The sequence below is a fragment of the Triturus cristatus genome, chromosome 6 (genome assembly GCF_964204655.1).
Source record: "Triturus cristatus chromosome 6, aTriCri1.1, whole genome shotgun sequence".
NCBI classification, from domain to species: domain Eukaryota; kingdom Metazoa; phylum Chordata; class Amphibia; order Caudata; family Salamandridae; genus Triturus; species Triturus cristatus.
The window spans coordinates 103,423,205-103,445,837 of NC_140589.1; the positions used below are offsets into that span (position 1 = coordinate 103,423,205).

The 22,633-nt window shown below is 42.7% G+C and overlaps 1 pseudogene across 1 annotated transcript in view; it reads right to left on the reverse strand.

Moving 5' to 3' along the window:
* The window catches only part of LOC146816444 (ATP-binding cassette sub-family C member 10-like), an 839,384-nt pseudogene that overhangs the window by 77,181 nt on the left and 739,570 nt on the right, over positions 1 to 22,633 (reverse strand). Inside the window, exons 17-20 of the transcript XR_014962842.1 lie at positions 21,731 to 21,984; positions 17,467 to 17,612; positions 16,688 to 16,785; positions 15,965 to 16,077 (exon numbers count right to left, since the gene is read on the reverse strand). The product of XR_014962842.1 is annotated as an ATP-binding cassette sub-family C member 10-like (transcript). The remainder of the gene's footprint in view (positions 1 to 15,964; positions 16,078 to 16,687; positions 16,786 to 17,466; positions 17,613 to 21,730; positions 21,985 to 22,633) is intronic.

Below are 22,633 nucleotides of genomic sequence, written 5' to 3' on the forward strand. Positions count from 1 at the left end.
ACGAGGACTTATATATACCTTGTAAGGCTACCGCTACTACACACCATTGTTGACAGGATCCCTCCAAATGCAGACATAACGCACATCTACCGTTAAGCGCTCTCTAACTATGAGCTTTAAAAATGGCTCTACATTCAATACACCCAGAGACTTGGTATTAGTCAGGTCAAGTAGAAAGCATATAAGAATACTCTGGATAGGAGGAAATTAAACATAAAAATTTAAATACCTGCGGCCTGGTCTGGATCCGGATGCGGTCTGTCAGTGCCGACTCCCGCCGAGTCCTGGTCTCCGTCCGTCAGTCCTCCTGCTCCGGTCCTGGTGACGCGACGTCTTCTTCTCTCCGCTGCTGCGCACACTGCGCTCGGGCGGGAAGGAAGTCGGGAGATACTGCTCTGTGATAGGTCCAGGCTGGAGTCTGGACCAATCACAGCCCGGACATCCGAGGAGCGCCAAAAACCCCACCCCCCCCCATACCCAGGATACAGTCCGGTGCCCGCTGCCCGGCCTAGTGGGGGAAAATTTATTTTTTTTTAAAAAATTTGCAATGTTTCCATTTTTCCCACGTTTTCTCACGGCACACCAGGCAACATCTCGCGGCTCACTAGTGTGCCGCGGAACAGTGGTTGAAAAACGATGGCCTAGACACATATTGGGAAGAAATCATGAATGTGATTGCTCCGAGGTCAGACTTCCCGGCCTCCCCCCTCCCGCATACGAAAATGAATGCCCAGTGTAACTTCGAAAACATTCTGTCTGTATTTATAATTACAGGCAAAAAATGGGAGTCTTATTTGGGTATATTTGTCTCGACGCCATGTTTTCACGAAGTTTCGATAAATTGAGAACTGGAGCCACGTAGGTGGGAAACACATATTGTATTGGGGCCTTGCATATTTTGTGTTTTCTTTGCTTTGTAATTTGTTGTGCAAGTATTTGCATTGTCTAGCTATAGTGCGACGTACCTGTGTCATGTCATAGCCCGTTGTCTCGTCAAAGCTAGGAGATTAATTCCCTATATAACTGTATGTCAATCAAAAAAAACTCCTGGTTGATGATGTGGTGCGTGTCTCCTCTGCGATCATAGCTCCATCTCTCTGATTTCGCGGACCTGTCAGCAATCATGTCCTCGAGACATGTCAACAACTTCACCCATTGAGTAATAGGCCAGCCCAATTGGACGGATACACTGTTATTTTCTTGAGGGATTGGGATTTGTGAGGAAGGTCTAAATGAAAAGAGGCGATATATTTTCATCATAAAGTGGTCAATTTAATTCCAAAAAAGACGCGCTGGACAATGTGCGGGGGAGATGGCCGGAGCGTACCATGGCTGCGTAGATTATAGCGCTAGTTAATTGAATTGAGCAGTTCGGTAACAGACATATTAATATCATCAGGGCTGTTGGCTGCCCTGGGGGCGCGTGCTTTACACCAGCTTTTGTTTCCTAAAATGCTTCGAACGAACTGAGGCCATGTAGAAAAAGATCTCTTCAGCTAGGGTACGAAGATAAAAAACACATTCCCTCTTCCATGTTGCACTTTCTATGCACCTCGTTTCCCGCAAAGCATTTTGGGAGCCCTGCAGCATGCTAACGATTTTCTTGCATTTGAACTAAATTCAATTCCTGATGGTTTAAGCCAGTAAAAATTGTTGCAGCATTTTTCTCAAAGTATCACAAAGGGCATGTTTTTCTGCTTTTTACTCTGAATTGGAACATTAGTAACACAGCCTACCTGTTTCAGTGATCATGGAATTGTACCTTCAGTAAACAAGACGTGGCAATGATAAACATCACTTCTATATATAATTAAGGACCAATCATTATAATGTGTGAAACACTGAGTAACACAAGAGAGTATTTACTGTAAATAATTATTTTGAATTTGGAATTAAGTTGAAGTAAAAAAAGAGCTGATGTAGTGAAGTACAATGCACATTTCCTCCCTCTGACTCAGCTAAAGAATCTGCAAACAGCTATTGTGGCAACAAAGGACAGATCTTGATTTATTGGGTTAGGATTTCCAGACTTTTATGTTGACAGATCAAATGTATATGTGTGAAAATTCATTGGTGGGGAATGGGCTCCTATTTCCACAGGCGTTAGTTGAGGGAAATTAGTGGGACCCGGGGCATTCCTGGAAGGTCGTGGCCATCAGGATTGTTGTAAACACCTATAAAGTCGGATCTGTAAGTAGCGGCTGCTGAACTTTCCTACAGTGGGGAGTAAAAAGGTGTTGAAATTCTAACGATCGAGCATAGCTGCTCTGACTGCCTCTAAGAGGCAGTGTATTTGGGAGCAGTGGTAAAGTCATTCTCCATTATTTTTTCCTATATCTTTGTCTACATCTTGTAACTTGTAACTCGCTGATCCTCATGTAAAGCGCTCTGATACCTCCGGGTCTAGCCAGTGCTATTTAAAACTCTGCAAATAAATAAATAAACATCAGGTAAAAATTGTAGCGTTATGTTTTTCCCCCCCCAGGCTTTGTTTGATTACCCTAATGTTTCAAAAATAAATTGTTATATTTTTATTTTCAGCACCTGGTAAAGCCTGAAACATTAACTGAACCGGTCCACTACCTAATTTTTGGGCAATTTTTGGACAGAGAACAGGAGGACCCAACCTCATTTGCTGCTCTTTCATCCCATCTACGGCCCAGCAAACAACAGTGTTAAAGGTAAGGAAACTGATGATATCTTTTTTTAGATTGGAATTAGGGCTATGTTTGTGGTCACTGGTCACTCTAGATGGTGGTTGGGGTGGGTGCACATTCTGAAGATTGTTCTCTCAGTGGATAGCATGTACTAATACTGAGCCTTAGCCCTGTGCTTTGGGCAATAACGGTTGTTAAAGGCACTATCTATTCCTTCCTTGCCTTGTTCAAGGCCCTCAAACAGTCTCTTTTGCAGTGTCTTCAGCAACCACTATGGCACACAGAGGCAACAGGCAGTAAGGCTGTATTTTTAGCAGTCCTGTTGTCCAAAGGGGAGCTTTGGAGATATACTGCGATAATGCACATGATAGATGTACTTATACTGAAATTTGATATTATTGCACCAAATCTTATATGTTGTACTTTGACTATTGACAGGCTTCTTTCATATTGGTAAGTACATCATCGACATCCATGATGAATACGGTAGAACAATTAATTACACGGTCATTCCATGCACGGCCACTACAAGATAAACTACATATAAAGAGATTAGGACCTGATCGGCCAGACCTACAACTACAACAAGTTACCCAGGACAGAGGAAAATTGTACACACGTACATTCTCAAACACCTGGTACACAAAAGCTGAATGGCTTACAGGGTGTCCGTCAAGAAACAAACTGTTCTGCTTCCCCTGCTTGCTGTTTAATGGTGATTTTCCTTGGACAAGAGAAGGAGTGATAGACTTGAAGCATCTGTCTGAAAAAATCAAAAAGCATGCACACACAGCACATAAACAGTGCATACCGCCAAACAATACAGAAATACAATGAAGCAGTTGATCGGAATAGGCACATACTATCAAAAATAATTGATTGCATTCGTTTCTGTGGTGCTTTCGAACTGGCATTGCGGGGCCATGATGAATCTGAAGATTCCACAAATCCAGGAATATTCAAAGGCCTTGTGGATTTAATAGCAAGCATAGACAAGGAAATGGAAGCACATTTAGCAACTGCTACAGTCTTTAAGGGCACCTCTAAAACTATACAAAATGAACTCCTTGAATGTATGCTCGAAATTATGAGAAGCCATATTGTCCAAGAGTTGCAAAACACAGACTTTGTGGATATTCAGGCTGATGACACCACTGATGTGGCCACACAAACACAGTCCGTATTAGTCTTTCGGTACCTGGACAATGACAATAATGTTGTGGAGAGGTTCTATGGTTTCACTCATTTAAGAGACTCTACTGCAGAAACCATTACTGCAGCTATACTGCGTCAACTGAACTTCATTTTTCCAGAGGTGCACCAAAAAAAAAAACTTATTGCACAAAGCTATGATGGTGCGTCCGTAATGAGTGGAAGCCTTGGTGGAGTACAGAAAAGAATTAGAGATGTGTACCCTTATGCTCATTACGTGCACTGTTACGCCCACCAACTTAATCTTATTATGCAGCAGGCAGTATCAAAGATCTCCGAGACACGAATTTTCTTTCAGGATGTAGGAGGCATGGCAGCATTCATCTCACGTTCCCCAAAAAGAACAGAAGCACTTCAGGAGATTGTGGCCAAAAGGGTTCCAAGGGGATCCTCAACTCGTTGGAACTTTAACATACGTACAGTCCAACTAATATATCAATATAGGGAGGACCTTGTGAAATATTTTCATAATATAGAAGTCAATGAAACCTTTGATTTCAAAACTCAAAGTGAAGCCCGTGGCTTTGCTAGAACACTAGAAGATAGAGAGTTTCAGTTCTTTCTATTTCAAGACATAATGTCAGCTGTCGAAAATGTATACAATCAGTTACAAGCACGAGAGATCGATACTGTCTCTGTGAAAAGAAATACCGCTATGTTTGTCGAGCGCATAAGCATAGTGAGAAATGAGGTTGACAATTTAGACAGCAAACTGCCAGAGGCTTCAATTTTTGCAAACCACAGGAAAAACATCACCACTCTGGTCCGAAATGCAAAGGAGATATGTGACATTGTAATTGTGCATGCACAAGAACGTTTTGCTTTCACAAAACATTTGGTGAGTGCCGCATTATTGGAAAGTCAAAACTTTGCAAAATATGGTGAATCCTTCCCTGAGCATGCTCTGCATGAGGCTGTGGAAGCTTATCCTATGCTCAACCAAGAGGACCTCAAAAGTGAGCTGACTGTACTGTACTTAATGCCTGTGTACCGAAATGCCAGAGATGCCAGGGCTTTGCTGACTTTAATTCATAAACTTAATATGGAAAAGACATTTACAGAGACAGTGACTTTACTTAAAATTGTCATAACCACTCCTATGACAACAGCAGACGCAGAACGATCTTTTTCCGCCTTAAAGAGGATTAAGACATTCCTAAGAAACACCATGCTTCAGGAAAGACTGAATGCTTTGGCAATTCTCTCTATAGAGAGCAAGTTAGTACAAAATATCTCAGATTTTAACGTTCAAGTAATTGAAAAGTTTGCTGCTCTTAAAGACAGACGTGCTGATTTTAGATACAAAAAGTAAACATATGTATGTTCAATGCCGCTAGTTTCCGACCACCTGTTTAGTTGTTTGTTAAATAAAAAACACCTGTGAGGTACTCAGAAATGCATTATATCTCAAAGTCTGTTATGAAGCTCTGTGGTTATACTGAATAAGCAGCTACCTATGTTATATGACATGATCTCTTTATTACTGTAATAACTGCACTTTCTTCATTGCTTTAATAACCTTTCTAGTTTCTCAAATTTGCTTGAAAATGCACCATTTTTCCACTCTTTTTTCAAAATTTTCCCGGGGGGAGAACCCCCCCGAACCCCCCTTAGGTTGTTCGGGCTCGCTCGCTACACTCACTCGCTATGCTGAAGTATGACAAACATTTTCGCCCCACCACTTTCAAATGTCACCGTCTGCCACTGCAGATAAGGGGGCATTGTAGAAAGGAGGGGGTGGGGTAAGAGACAGTTGCTACAGGAAAATTGCCAAACTGTTCAGCCAACTAAGTGTTAAACAGGTATTAGTAAGGTAGCTCAGTAGATTTAGCACATGCTGCAAAGACGTGGTTGCAATGTCAATGATTGTACTTTATTTGCACAATAAGCGCCATTCCGGGATTTATAAATCACATAACAGCTCCTCTAGCAATGTGGATGCAAAATATGCAGTAAGAATGCGGCTGAAGGCACATTTGTGCAAAATGTTAAATTTACCCTTAAACATTGGAAATTTCAATACCCTAGTTGTAACGCTGGCTCATGTAGCTGAATTAATAAATCGTACATTATTAACATTGGTTTTGTAGGCAGTAACAGAACCTAAAAGTCTGCCGTAGTGTTAAAAATCACAGAAACAAAGGACTCAAGGAAACCAAGACGAGTTAATTATCAGGGAATAAGCCTCCCTGTTGTAAAGATTGAAATCTTTCCGTCAGCAGCATGTGTGAAATGAAAATCGGTAACTTTAGAAATAGAAACAGCAGGATGCCCAAGTACCGAAACCAACTGTAGGTTGCATCTAGAAAGTAAAATAAGAATTTAAACACACTGTTTAATTTACTATAGTTAGGCAGTGCAAGAAAGGATTTGAAGACCGCATCGTGAGTTAGCGCAAAAGCATTACAAACCGCTTTTCTATGTGAAGTTTATTGTTCAGTTTTTGCACACCGCATCGGTAGAACTCAAATTAAATATAATTGTTTTAAAAATTGTATTTCCGACAAAGCATTTCCACACCGCATCGGTGTTTATCGCAGAAGCATTTACAGAACTAATTGTTAACCCCGCCTCGGGGAACAGCCATATTTCTCACGTGAAATTTGTCGTTCAATATTTCCACACCGCAAGCAGGTCTCCATTTTCAGACGAGTAGTGATTATATAAGTAAAAGGTCTTTAGCAACCAGTTCCCCAAAAATTTTGCGACACTGATGCAACACTAAACTGTTAGTATACCAATACAGGCTGATTGCTACAAATGTATCTACAAATAATTTCGCAACTTAAAGATTGTTATAGTTTTAAATACTTGTTGGAACAATATTGTGTGGCTTTAAATAGGATGTATAAGTGGAGATGATCCCTTCACAAAATCGAAGCACTGTTACTTTTACACTTTTCATGTAAAAGCACTGGCAAATCAAGACTAGGTTGTACTATACTCATAACATATGGTACCACCATTTCCCATCTGTTTGACAATACTGTATCTATGCAGGCATTTAAACACCGTATCAGGAGAACATAAATAAAAGCGATATAGCATTTTCACACCGCAGCAAGGAATCGAGTGTTTTCAAAGTAGCATTGAAACGAAGCACCCATTTTCAGAACGCATTGGGAGGGAGAGGAGGAGGGGGGGGGGTAGCGCTGAAGTTAATTGTTCTACATTTAAACACCGCATCAGGAGAACATAAATAAAAGTGATATAGCATTTTCACACCGCAGCAAGGATCGAGTGTTAGCGCAGAAGCATTGAAACCAAGCACCCATTTTCAGAACGCATTGGGGGGTGGAGGGGGAGTAGCGCTGAAGTTAATTGTTCTACATTTAAACACCGCATCAGGAGAGTAAGTGACAAAAACAAATAAAGAATGTGTGAGCACAACACACATACATTTGAAACAGTAATGCAGAAACAGCTACCAGTGGAATACACCGAAACTCAATGCATCAAAAAATCGGTTAAACATAACAACAATGGGAGCACAAAAACACGTACAATTAACTCTGTAATAAAAGACCTGGTAACAAGAGCAAACAACCAAAAAAAGTAGATGCATCAAACACGGCAATCCAAAGTATGCAAGCAGCGAGGGAAAAAAAGAGGTTCCAAGGGAAACACTTCATTCCACGTGCAGCATGTTTACTGTACTTAGTCAGTGCTGCATAGGCGTTCCCCCAAAAATAGAGGCTGATCTACAAAGCACATTAGTCTGTCACAACGAAAAAATGCAAACAGACAAGCCAATAAACCAATTACAAGCAAGGAAGTAGAGTAGGTGGAGTTTGCCTAGATATACAGATCACTTTAAGTCTCGGAGACACAGCGCATGCGCTGCCTAGGTGAGACCTAAAAAGACATATATAGAAATTTGAAAATAAATAGATTTACAGGGACTTTGGATCTCGGTATCACAAGCCCTTACTGTGAAAATGGTGAAAGCAATGGTGGGGGGAGAGGGGATTTAACATGACAAGTACAGAGGGTGGGAGGGGGTGATCGTGGGAGAGCACTAGAAGATTTATAATGTACTAAAATGCAGGCAGGGACACATGCGAAGTGTAGGGAGGACAGAACCACTGGTAGATGAAGTTATTTACGCAGACAGACAAGGAGAGAGCTGGTTGTGTGTGAAAGCGTTGCGATATAATGGCCACGCAAACAAAACACACGCCCTTCTCTATTCACTTTATCAGCAGAAGTAACACAATGTTATGTTCACAATAATTAAAAATAGACATGGGTGAGCCGCTCCAAGCAGAACAAAAGCCACACTCGCCTCGCCATACTTCAAGATAAAGCGAAGTGTGTGGCGCTCCAACAATTCAATAAAAATAGTTCTTCCTGAAAACAAATGAGGCCTGCAAGTGGCAAAAAAGTGTAATTAAGCGGTGCTCTTCTGTGGTAAACGGAAGTGAGGTTTTGCTGAGTGTACCACTTAGGAGGTAGAAATAATAAGCGACAGTCCACTGAACCAATGGAAAGGCAGCAGGCGGAACTGCAGTACTGTATGGAATACAGCAGGTCTTCCAGATAGCGCATGCACTGCCTAGGCTTGACCTAAAAAACCAACAACAAACCCCAATGCTCAGTCCAGCGAGAAACAATCGTTCGACCAAAGCAATTTATCTTAACCGAGCATAAACTGGAGCAACTGCGCTAGGGGTAGGCCAGTAAGGCCATCAATGCAGAAGAACAAAAAGTAATAGTGTAAGAAAACACAGCATGCCCACAGGGCAACAGAGGTAAAAGCCCAATATTTATGTAGTGTAATATAATGAATACTATACTTAAGCCTGAAGGGGCAGAGGGCATCAAGTACCGGTCAACAGGGCAAGGGATGATGATGTAAAGAAAAAATGAAAATCATACCCATGTTGTCATATCACAATGTCTGCCGTTTGTGGCATCACAGAAGATCAGAGGGCCATGTTTGCATTAGAGGCAGAGTTTGAGGCAGCGCTTCCAGAAGAGTTGGTTGGAGACAGATGGGGTTGTTGTTGTCTGGCTGAAGGCACAGCAGCAATCAATGCTCATTTCGCCTCCAAGACCTACTGGGGAGAGGAGCCGCTCTTGAAGAAGCAATCGGGGGATACCCCGCCAGCAGCATCGAGGAGGCTGTTGTGTGGTTTAATGTGGTGGTTCTGTGGAGGGTGGGGGCAACGGGCATTTGGATATTGTGTCTCCAACCAGTGCCATACAGATTCAGGGCTATCAAAGAACAACGTTTGCTGATCATGCACCACTCACAAGCATTCTGAAAACATTAGGGCATATGTCAGTCCTTCTGATCAGAGTTGCTGTTTTGAAGCAAGAAATTATGCCCTCTTGCACTGAACTGCCAAGGTGTAGTCGGGGAAAAGGGCCACGTTAGAGTTATCAAAGGCGGGGTCGTTCTCCCTGGCCTTCTGCAGCACAGCATCCCAGTCCCTGAGTTAAGAATGCAGGCAACAATGGGTCTGGGAGGTGCTCCCAGAGGAAGGTGATGTGTGGACACTCTATGAGCTCTTTACACTGTAAAGAAGGCAGAAAGTCCTTGTGAGGCCACCCTGGCCTTCAGCTAGTTCTCGATAAACAGCATAGCTTTAGGCCCTTCTATTCCCTTGGGTAGTCCAATAATATGCACATTGTTGCGTCACGCACAACCCTTTGCGTCCTCCGCTCTATCATGCAAGAGAAGCAGTTGCTCGCGAAGATCATCCAATTCAGCTGTGTGGGTTGTCTGCTATGGAGCCAGGGTAGCTATATGCGATACTGTTGTTTTGACCCTTTCGGACAGTTTGCGGTGGTCATCACGCAAGAGGCCCAGGTCTGTCCCCAGCGTATCAATGCAATGCTCTATACCGGCCCTTGAATCTCAGATTTCTTGCAGGATGACGAAGCGTTTGCCTTGAGCAGGGCCCAGCACCGTCGGTGGGATGTAATCTTCCCATATGTGAGCCATCAGTATGAGCGTGTCGCGACAGTGCTTCCCTGGCTTGTCGTCGGCCTTGCGCCCTTGATACAACCTAAGACTACCAGTTCAAAGTTGTTAATAAAAATAAAAGGTCATTTAACAAATTAAAAAAATATATATTTACTGTCATCGATGAGAGCTTTTTCAACAGTACTGACAGTGACATACTAGGCGTTTATGGTTGCGTCATCAACTATGAAATCCTTATCATCATCAGCAATGTTGGAGTTGCCATGTTGGTCAATGATACTGTTGACTGTCTTGTCGACGAGTGTGTCATGGATGATTCCCGTTCCATCCTCGATGATGTTTTCGTCAACGTTTCTTGAGTCGAACTCTTAGGATTTTCTATCGTCACAGACTAGGCTCAAGTTTTGAGAGGAAACATACTTGAAGTAACCTTTTATTTTTCAAGGCATACCTTTCTGAAGGACTTTCTTTAAATGCTTAGTGAAAGTGTTCTCACCTAAATCAGCTTTCCTCTTTGAGTTTTCTTTGTGCCTTTTTGGTGCATCCAAATCTTTAGAGGACGTATCAGACACCAGCTGACCTAATGTCTGACCCTTAGAAGCTAGATCAGAGGGTCTTAGAGTCTGCTTAGAAGTCTTATTAACAGCCCTCGCTTTATGAGCCATCATATCCTTACCTTGACCTGAAGGTGTGGCTGTTTCCACTTTCTCCTCAAGAATGGCTAGCCAATCTTCTGTCACGAGTCTTTGAAGAGAAAGTGACACATATCTCATGTCCCTTTGGATTGTAGCTGGGTTGAAGATAATAAAGACACTTTGAATGTGGATCATCCATTAGGATTTTTTATTCCCACAAGCTTTACAAACTTTGAGCAGTTACTTTTTTCCCTGCTCTGACATGATGATCTAAGGCTGGTTTTAACAGAAAAAAAGATTGAAGAATGGTGTTCTAGTAAAGAGCTTCTTTTGAGGGTTATTCACAGTGACATGCCGTGACATATCTGACAGTAGGAAGCTTCTGACAGGGAAGCACTTGAGGATGCTGGTCCCTGATTGGCTGCAGTTTGGTTCATACATAATGAGGTAAACGTGTTACTAAAGTTGATGGGAAATTTCAAGTGTTATTGAGTGTAGAGCTTACACTGCTATATTAACCTTCTAACCAAGGGTTCATTGTCTGATAACGGGAAATAATTGAAGGATGTGACTATGAAAGAGAAAAGGAGTAGCAACCATTCCCAATCTCTGATGTCAACACTTTCTCTTATGCTCCCTTGGCCAAGAGAGCATACATGTCTGTGTTCTCTGCGGAATATGGACAAGTGGTCCTCTGGGAGGTGTTGCATGTAGGTGGAATGCCGTGTGGGAAGGATAGGAAGGGTAGGGAGTATCTGTGTTTCAAGATCAGGCACAACCATTGGTCTGACATGATGCTCCACCATCTGGGGAGGTGAAAAGTGACTCGACAGCCTACTGAGCAGTAGTGTGCTGCGAAGAACAAATGAAATCAGTTTTTCAGCAGCTGCAGGGGTGGGACTGGGGGCGGGTAGTGCATTGCTCTTGAGAGCCTGGACGCTGTCAGCCTGATCACCAGCCTTGCCCTTTAAAGAACTGGGAGGCATGTTGCTGCAGAGGCGGGTATAGCCACTACTTCTTCTAATATCCCATTCCAAAGCCCAAAAAGGGAAGCTGTTGTTAGGGGGGAAGTGCCAAGCAGGCTGAGCTAAGTCCAGAGAACTAGCAGTAGCATTGTTCTCTTTAAATCTCACACAAGGAGATGATGGACGGAGCGCTGAAACATTTCAGAAACCTTCCCCCAGTCACGATTAGATCTGGTTTGAACCCATCATTGTTCTTTAGCTCACTTCACCACAGAGTTCAGACCCAGCCATATGCAAATCAGTCTTGACCCTGTGCCTCATGGAAACAGTCCAGCCCAAACTGCCAAGCCAGGTCTTCCCTGGACCAGAAACAAGAATCCTAGGAAAGGTTTTGAGGTAACACCCCTCATCACCCAGGCTAGCTTGAATCCAGTGGCAAAGTGAGCAAGAGACCAACGTCTGGGCATACCCTGTCAACTTAGGGCAAGCAAAGCAAACACAAGGAGATGATGGACGGAGCGCTGAAACTTATCAGACACTCACCCCCAGTCACTATTAGATCTGGGTTGAATCCATAATCGTTCTTTAGCTCACTTTGCCACCCAAGTTCAGACCCAGCCATAAGCAAATTAGTCTTGACTCTGTTCCTCATGGGAACAGTCCAGCCCGAACTGTCAAGCCAGGTCTTCCCTGGATTGGAAACAAGCATCCTAGGACTGGTTTGGGGAAACACCCCTCATCAGCCAGGCTAGCTTGAATCCAGTAGCAAAGTGAGCAAGGAACCTATGTCTGGGTATACTCTGCCAACTTAAGCGTCTGTTGAACATATGATGAAAAACAAATCAAGGTGTGGCGCCAAAGCACCACGCCTGACTGCCTTACCCAAAAAGTCGATGATGTCTAGACCTGATAAGATTGTATATTCAGCTGCGACTTAAGGTTTATCATTACAGAGATGGCCTTATCTCTTCTGGGACAGCCGGCAAGACGTCTGCCACCCTATCCCACAATGTGTGTGAGTATCTCCACAGGAGAGTGAGACAGGTGCTGGAAAGTACCGGTTTTGCAAAAATGTTCATTTGTTTGGATTCCCTATGGGAATGAATTAGGGTTCAGGTGGCTGGAGGATGTCTGTACCACCAAGCTCTCTGGGGTATGATGCTGGAAAAAAGTGTCAGGGTCTTCGGGGGCAGTCGGGCAGTCCTATGTAGTCTTGCCATTAGTCTGTTTATTGGAAGACAAAATCCAGGTTTGGCCCAGGTGCCCACCAGCACGTCAATGAGGGCCTCATTAAAAGGTAGTAAAAGTTCTTGGCTGGTCTGTCCTGGACTGAGAACCTCGGTCAAGACATTTCTCTTTACTTCTGCTGGATTGAGAACCTCAGTCATGACATTTGTCTACTTACTACATAGGAATAGTAAGGTCAAGGACCTCTGAAGCCCTCCTTATCACTTTGGCAAAGGATGTGGCGACTACAGTGGCCATAGATTGACGTGGGGAGGACAGCCCAGATACTGGTGAAGTGTTCAAGCCATTTGTATCTTACAAAATGTCAGGTTCATCACAAAAAGTGCCTACATGGTCACCATCGTCTTCGTAATCATAGTGGTAGTACGTTTCTGGGTTAGAATGGGCATAATGTCAAGGGCCAGAGGATAAGGGCTGAGCCTCTGAGTCCAATAGAATTATCAGATCTGTGTCAGGTGTCGAGGCTCGGGACAATGGAATCAATCATGGCGCCGTGGAGAGCGTCAGACGTTGCACTGAGGTGGGAGGTGGCTATGTGCTCGAGGAAGGGGTCGACCTTGGTCCATGGTCGAGTGGCATGGTTAAGCTTGGGGACGGATCCGCCGGCAGCGTCGTGACTGGCAGCCACCTCATTTCCTTGAAGCCCAAATATGCTCTAGCAGGATCAAGTGGGGTACCAAATGTTTTCTCTGCAGCCTCTTTCAACTGATGCAGTCTGTCTGCTCAAGAGGAGGCTTGAGTGGGAACACTGCTGGAATCCGTAGAGCAGAACAGCTCCGCAGCCTGGAGGTATACGGGCACCAAACTACTCTGAATAGTGAGAGTGGCGGTATGATGGAGATCCATCCTTCAACTTCTCATGTTTTTTGGATTGCCTCGACTACCCAAACACAGCGAGTTTAACTTGGAATGCTCCTGTGAGCTGCCTATGGAACAAGAGGTTGTCTGTGCCCTTGACAATTTACAATGCTGTTGTCATTGAAAACAAAAGGTGAGTTTAAAGGTTAAGGGATAGGGTTTTCAGGATTCAGGGATGGGTACATGTAGAGGAATTTACAGATTTTTAGGATGCCGTGATATATAGAGGTAAAGGGAGGTAAGGGCTTTTAGGGTTCATGGTCGGGTAGAGGTAAAGGGAGAAAATGGGTGTTTAGGTTTCAGTGGTAGGTAGAGGTAAAGGGAGGTAAGGGTTTTTAGGGTTCGGGGTGGGTAGAGGTAAAGGGAGGTAAGGGTTTTTAAGGTTCAGGGGTGGGTAGAGATAAAGAGAGGTAAATGTTTTTATGGTTCAGGGGTGGGTAGAGATAAAGAAGGCAGGAGGTTTTTTAAGTGTTCAGGGAGGTAGAGGAGGCAGGATATTTTAGAGTTCAGCGGTGGGAATAGGTAAAGGGGTGTGCGGTTTTTTCAGGGTATATATATATATATATATATATATATATATATATATATGTGTGTGTGTACATATATATATATGTGTGTGTGTATACATATATATATATGTGTGTGTGTGTATATATAAATATATATATATTAACTGACATTTTGACCTGACTACAACGTTCCTTTAACTTTTGTTTTTTCATTATATATATGCTTGTTATATATATATATATATAATGAAAAAACCTAAGTTAAAAGAACGTTATAGTTAGGTAAAAATGTCAGTTAAAACATACTGTGTTAAAAGAACAAATCTACTGATGTTCACCAGTTATAGTTATCTCAAGTAACTATAATTTGTTCCCTAAGGTAACTATAACTCACATCCCTGTCATGCACAGTGTTGTCATGAATTATGTCATAGAACATATCATGAGTAATGTAATATGGGAGGTAATCAGCAGGGCATGGCGAGGGCACAAGTATATTTTAACTCAAATTTCCACCTAACTATAACTTCCCTTTAACCTCTGGGTTTTTCAGTGAATTTCTAAGTTTAAAAAAAAATGAACAGTAAGATGTTATTAGAATTCCTACTTATAACGCCGCTTTAACCTTTGTTTTTTCAATGAATTACTATGGTTTGTTTAACATACAGTGAGTTGTCCATTGCTGTGCATGGAGTGGGATTCGATGCCCAACTCCAGCTGCGCTCTGCGCCCCAACCCATCGCGGAAACCCTAACTCCACAACACACAGCCTTTGGCCATACACGGTGTGGAGTTGAGCATAGGGGCCCCATGGGAATGCACAGCTCACTATGTGATGTAACAATATAGAGTGACATTTTAAGTAGGGCAAACCTACTGACTTAGTCATAAGGTCAGAACACCAAAATATAAAACACAAGACTATTGGGTTTATCAAGTCTTCAGCACATAAACATATATAAATCAGACCTATTGCCTTAACATCACTAATAACTATAATCAAATGTACATTTTATAAATTCACATGTTACAATGTTTAAGAAAAGTGATTGTCATAAAATATTTTTCATAAAGGCTTACTATAAAAGAATCAACATGTCTTTGAATCATTTAAAAAAAACATTTTTCAGGCCCAAAAATACAACCCTAGACACCACCACAAGGGGTCCTTGCACTACAGCTCAACAGCATACAGCTTCAGCTCGGAGTGTTTTAAAAAAATATGGTGAGCTCTCCTTACTGTGTTCTTTTTTTAGATCTTGCTGGGAGGCTGCTACATGTTCTGCAGCCCCCAACAACATTAAACATAATAGCACTGAGTCAGCACTCATAGTGGGTGGAGTCCGGGGCTGCCTATTTTTTTAAAGTGGGAGCCCCGGTGCCCACCCAGGTCATCCATGACAGCCTGATCATTGAGGGCTGCGGGTGGGGGGAGGCCCAAGGCCTCCACTGCTCCTGCCAGCTCCCCAGCCAGCACCCATTGTGGTGCCGGCGGAAACCGTTTTTTTACCTTGCTCCTCCCCAGGCGGGAGCAGCATTTTTCTGGGTTTATGTGCCCCCCCATCCCCCCCCCAAAAAAAACCATTTATAGGAATAATAAGGCATTCACACAGCAGCCAAGATCCTTCATAATGCGCTTCACTTTACCTACACTATATTACACAGCACCCACGTAGTACTCTACATCACTCAAACTGCACTCCACAGTGCACCGCACTACACCCACACTGCACACCATAGCACTCACTGCACTATACAGCACTCCGAACAGTATATTTTACTCTTGAGGTATGCCTGCCACTAGGACTTTGCCCCTAATTAACCCTAGTCATGCTTTACTCTCCTGCTAAATGATGGGTCCTCAGCAAATAATTTTCTATTTACAATATGATGTTTATTATCTCTTGACCAGTAACTATGAAGCATTTAGTGGAGGGTGTTCTGGTACCTGTGAGCGATTGTAAGCACAGTTTTATCAGCAAATCGTTCTCTAATTGTCTGCTGCAACACCCGGTCAGTCTTCTGGTCCACGCTTGCTGTGGCCTCATCAATGCAAAGAACCTGCAACCAAAGGGAGAGAGGATGAGCGGAGAAAGGTTGCTTTATTTTTCTTTAAATCTTGGGGAGGAGGTTCTGTTGGGATTTAACAGTTCTGCCGGTTTTCTGATCTGGGTGAATACCAAGGGCAGTGGATTTGAGAGCTGTGGCTTTTCCTGTCTCGCCCATCCACTGATATATTTTATACATATACAATACCCACAGTATACTACTGCTCACTGATGTTCTTTGGTCATCACCTTCTTCCACTGATCTAAGATGTCTCACTTCTAGGAGCTAGATTATTTCTCTTTTGTAGGAATCAGCCACAGCTCATAACAACACTAGACCTTTTAGACCCCAGGGTTTAACTACCTGTTCTTCTACCTTGGTAGCAATATCTGTCTTTGGCTGACAGTCACATTTTAAGTGTTTATTTAGATTACAACAATATTTGGATCTCTCAGCTGGACTCAGAGAACCTGAAACATGGATGATTCTCAATTAAAAGTTTTGCTTGCGTTTTGATGCATGGGGCCTCTATATATACTTGGGGAATGCTCCTTTTTCTCTCTTATGTCACTTTTCCTGAAGGCATACTTGGTCTCTTCATGGTGTATCTGGTGTACCATACCTTGGCATCCGTCAGGAGAGCACGTGCCAGGCAGAGAAGCTGTCTCTGTCCCAAGGAGAAGTTCTTCCCTTGTTCTCCAACTTCAGAACTGAGTCCACCTGCATGGAGACAAAAAATGATGCGAAGGAAGATGTCAGACTAGTAAAGAAAAGCATGAGAGACCTCCAGTTTGTCGACTTTTCTCCCCCATTTATTTCAATCATGTTGTATTTCTTAATTTTGCATTTGTTGCCCTAAGTGGGAAGGGTATGCCCAGACGTGGGTGCCTTGCTCACTGTGCCACTGGATCCAAGCTAGCCTGGCTGATAATTGGTGATGCCCCGAAACCGGTCCCGGATGCTTGTTTCCGGTCCAGGGAGGACCTGGCTTGGCAGTTCGGTCTGAACTGTTCCCATGAGGCACAGGGTCAAGACTGATTTGCATATGGCTGGGTCTAACCTGGGGTGGCATGGTGAGCAAGAGAACAACGGATTTAACCCAGATCTATTGACTGGGGGTGAATGTTTCGTTTGCTCTGCATTCTGTCCATCATCTGTATGTCTTTTGCATTTCTTCATTGAGCATAGGCTCTTGGAAGTCTCATGGGTTGCAGTTCCTCTCTTGTATAATGCTTTCGGAGTAATAAGATCCACTCTAGAGAGCGTCGGCTTGATGTTAATATCCGATTAAAAGTCAACAACACAATCAAGCCCTAAGGGATGTACAACTGGATAAACAATATAGTAATGGCAGTTTCTTACAGATTGCTCAACATGGATAATGACCTGAACCACACTCACCCATGCGAGCTACCACCTCTTTCAGGTGGCACTGCTCCAGGACTTGGTACAGCTCAGCATCCAGGTGACTGCCCCTTGGGTCTAGGTTCTCCCGGATCGTTCCACTAAAGAGAAAGGGGTCCTGGGGAATGATGGCCAGCTTGGACCTGTGCATAAAAGAAGTAAGACATATCACTTAACTTAAAATCTTGCTTTGACAGGAAAGAAATTAAATTATGTTAATGAGTTGTGAGTCTATGAGCAAATAAGAGGGAAAAAGTTGAGGAAAGAGTGAGTAAAAGACAGATAAACTTTCAACCTTCCCCCCTCTTGTTTACAGACATTTCATGTGTGAATTTCCAGGCTAAACAAATGTGCAAGTTTTGGAAATCTGCTGAATACTGTACCTTTCATTGGCCATTGAGATACAAGTAGGGCGACTGGCTAGCTGGTACCACCTTTGTCATTCAGGAAGTGAAAACTGGACAGTGACCCTGAACTTCCTTGTCTTGTAGGTTTCTTTACTATTTCCCAACCTAACAGGAAATCTATATCTCGGGCCTCATAGAGAGAAATTCTTGTCTATAAAACTACAAAGAGATTTGTTGCCACTGGTCATCTGAATTAGAAGTTTGCCACTAGTGGCAAGAACGTTTTGAGCTTTTATTATGGAGGTCGGCAACTGAATAAGGAGCCACAAGTCAAAAGAGACTGGATGGCAAATCTTCATTGTCACAGAAGGCCATTGGAAGGATCTTCGTGTAACAGCAATGTAGACTCTCCTGAGTCCTAAAATTAGCCAGACTAGGTGTATAGGCTGGTTAAAGAGGCATTGTAGTCCAACATAAAGGAACTGCAGCAGAGGAGACAGGCGTTCCTAACCACTCCTTCTGCAAAGGGGATCCCTTTGAATTGGAAAAGAAATCCAAATATTGGAGTTTGGAGCAGAATGGCTTAGAGAATTTTGACAATTTGTGTTTCTGTTCATGCAATAGCCATCATGTAAGAAGGACAAATACATTGATGTGAAAGAAGCTAAATTCCTGCTCAGAATTTAGCTATCTGTGCTTAAGAAGGTTTACTATGGGCAACATTCTTATTTGGCTGACAAATTGGACATTTCTAAGATGTTAGGCGGCTAATTTATTCTGTAGTCGGACACAAAGCATCCATAAACAGAAGAACATAACAAATCCGTGAGTGGGGTGACACACATGTTTGGGCCCTCAGTTTTTATATATCTGCCTGTGCTGGGAGCTTAAATATCTACTGTGAACCTTTTTGTACTCTTCTGTTTTAATATTTGTGAAGCCTAGTCCAGGTCAACCTGCTAATATGCACATATGATAGAGTACCCTATTTAGGCACCCATACAGATCCCAATGGAAGATTTTTTAAGTATGCTAGGGAAGGTGTGTTCATCTCTGTCGATGTACCTTGACTTTCCTAGTGCTGGACTTGCACGCACCTGACACAATGAGTGGGCTAGTGACGCATTTCATCTCTTGAAGCATATTTAAGCATTTCCTGGTGGTGACACCTAAATGCAGTGCTCCTGGAAGGCATGTCCATATTTATCTAAAACTCCGGAATACAAATATTATTTTTAAAGAACATTGAGCAAGTTTTTACCCAACCTCTTGTCTGGGTCAGGGATGAATACATCTATCACAATGCCTGGCAGCCTGTCAGTGAACATTCTGGCTGAAAATGTCACACACAAAATAGAGCCATTAAGTGTGACAACCTAAGTGGATACCTGCTTCATAAGGGCGAAACTGGTCTTGGGTAGCTTGAGTTCCTGTTTAGGGATGACCTGGCTGGGAAATACGGGCCCGACTGTTCATATTGGAGCAAGGTCAAGTCTGATTTGCATATGACTAGAGTTTTATGGCTGTTAGGGTCATTATCGACATCGCTAAGTTAGCCTGAGCCCTGCTGTCATGATGCTGTTTTTGCGCACGTTACTACATGACTTTATTTTGCAAGACTCTGTGCCTTTCACATGAGAACTCTCTACTTTCTGCGTTCTCAGTCTGTTCCTGGAGTTTAGTCTGAACACAATGTGCAAGGTTGTTAAACAATGCCCCTTGTTATTCTGTTCTGGTCAGTCCCTAGCACCTAGACAAAACGTGCTAACACAGCTGCACTGCTAAAAACTCGTGCTTTGATATTACGGGGAGGCATGTTGTTCAAACAAACACTTGGAGAGGGACCTTTCCTTGGAGAAGAGCTGTGCTGTTCCTATGATGTAAAACGTCCATCTAGGCACTAAGATATGGGGTCTGCTGACAAAGCCCAGAGATCTTCCTTTATATAATTAACTTCAACTTACCAAGGGGAGGGTGGTTAGGCCTTATAGTCCTTTTTCCACTGTCTCTATATGATGACATCCCCCTTTATGTTCTATGGAATTGTAACAATGCTAACTGTTTTAGGTTTATGCATTTTGCTGCTGGTAGTGGCTTGTATACTGCATTATAGAGCACAATATTAAAATAAAGATTTTGAACTATAACCGTGACTCTGACAATTCTTATTGTGGACAAGTATAGGTGAGTGAGCGAAAGGGTACGTCTTGCTACCGCGATTCCTGAGAGTCGAGAGTGTTGTGTTCTGGGTTGTCTAATCATTTGTAGCTTCTTGATTGTGTAGGAGAACAAATGAGACACTATAGCTAGTCAGTTTTGGGATTTTGGGCACTAAGGTGGTAGGAAGGTACAACCCCCATACACCGAGGTCCTGTTTTCATGCGCATAGTTCTGTGTATGGGCAAAATTCCCGCAACACTAGGTCCAAAATGAGGTGGCATGGTGTGCAAAAAACCAATGATCTGGTATGCTGCCCGAGTAATCACTAGAGGCTGAGATAAATTCAAACATTCCGTCCATCACTTTTTGTATACTTTGGCCAGATATTGTCAGCAGGTCCCACCTCACTACTGTTGAGAACTTAGGACCAGATGTACTAAGAACTGGTTGCAAAAAAAATGGTTGCAATTTGCAACCAGTAGTTTTGTGACCAGTGTGGTAATTTGCGAGCCAACCCATATACTAATAGGCTGGTTCACAAATTACTGATTCCTAGTGGGTCACAAGTCGACCTACATCATAAATATTATTGAAGTAGGACGCATATTGAGACCCACTAGGAATCGCAGCTGTGAAAGTGAAATAGAATGTGTTTGAAAGAAATTTGGAAAGTATACATTTCATTTTTCAAGCGTAGACATTGATCCATGGGACCACTCACTACACCTAAAAATTTCCTATTCAACATTCACAAAGGGGTAGGGATCCCTTTGTGACCCTTCCCATTCGCGAATTGCTTACCACCTCCTTTGAGGAGGTGGTAAAAGATTATGGTTTTGCAACCAGAATTCAGTTGCATAGCATTAAAACAAACAAATCCAATTTGGTACTTGGAAGGGACGCCATAAGCAAGCCCCTGAATTGGTATTTGGTTGCAAATTTAAATTGAGATCTGGTAACATGTTTCTGAATTGCAATTTAGTTTTGCATATAAGAAAAGGCCTTTTTGGGGTCGCACATGACCCGATTTTAAGAATTAGACCCTCTGCAACCAGAAAAAGCTTTGTACATTTGGCCCCTAAATCCCATTGGATGTATCGTACCGGACAATGGATTAACAGAAGAGGTAGATGCAATTTTGTGCTGAAATAAAAATAATATGGCCCTCTTTTTTTATTCTTTAAGTTTATCTGGAAAATGGATTATGGAAAAGAAAAACAAGCCTAAATGTGGTTCTCAGGCCATTTAGAATCAGGGAGGATTCTTTCCATATACCTAGCAGAACCACTTGTTTCTAGCTAGCCTTCACCTTCCCATACTGCAAAACAGTCTGGGGCAATCAGGCTACCAACTATTGTTGTGAATAGGTTTGCATCAACCAATATCGGGGGTCTAACCACATAGACTTTTTCCAAATAATTGATGGCAGCAAGTAAGAATACTAAAACAGAATTCTGTTCAGTAATTCTAATTGGTTGTCATCAGCCAATCAGAATATGTCCAGTGGTTAGTTAGACTCTTCTGATTAGTCCTGATCAAATAAATAATGCATAGGTCTTTACACACTCAAGGAGAAACTCACCATAGGTCTGTTGCTGCAGTATCTGGACTTACACCATAGAATTACTTCAATATAATATATTATGTCCAAAATAATTAACCAAACCTTTTTACTAGAAATATACAACTACGTAATACGTCATAAGATTTGTATTACACAATTTGACAGTTCAATGTATTTCAGCGTATCATACCTTAGAGCCTCCAGTCCAACCAACTGGATGTTGGTATTGTCGATAAGAATCTGCCCTTCCTTCAGCTCCATCATGCGGAACAGGGCCATGAAGATGGTTGATTTGCCGGATCCAGTCCGTCCCACGATGCCCAACTTCTCTCTGGAGGAAATAGTGAAATCCACCCCATCCAAAGCGTTAGGGAGTCCCGGGCGATATGATAAAAGTGCATTCCGGAATTCCACCTGCCCCTGAGTTGGCCAATTGGAAGCAACCTGCCAAAAAAGAAAGAAAGAATGTAATGGTGTCAGAGCCAACCTTACATACAGTCAAATTCCTTTGCAGTTATTTCACTAATCCAGTGTTGGAATCCTTGAACACGTGTCAAGAATCCAGATCTGTGAGCAGACAAATTAGATTGATCCAGCCGGTCAAGCGATGTTTCTGGTGAATTGAACATTTTCTAGCATAGGTGAAAAATCATTATATATTCCATTAAGGATATGGAGGCAAGGATTATGCATGCTCTTCTGTGCTTTATATTAGCCATATTAAACACAGTAAACAGAAACTCAAAGGACTACAATGACCAAGGCACTTTGTGAAAAAAATATATTTCCCATTATCATTTCAGTCCACTAGTGACAGTTGTTTTGGTCTTGATTCTACATCAAAATAAGGACAATCTTGTCTCATGGATGGGCAGGGTTGTAATTGTTTGCTGATTGCGGGACATATTGCTTGTGGTAGTCATTGTGGCACTGAATGTTTGGTACCTCATTGCCTCCAGTCCAACTAATCTCGTCCCTACGCGCCGGAGGTTTCTCCCCCTTCTCCACTAACCGTGAAGGTAGGCAGTAGCAATCTCAAGTATAACTAGGGAAGGCACCCCACAATGCTGTCGTAAGTATCCTAGCCTCCAAC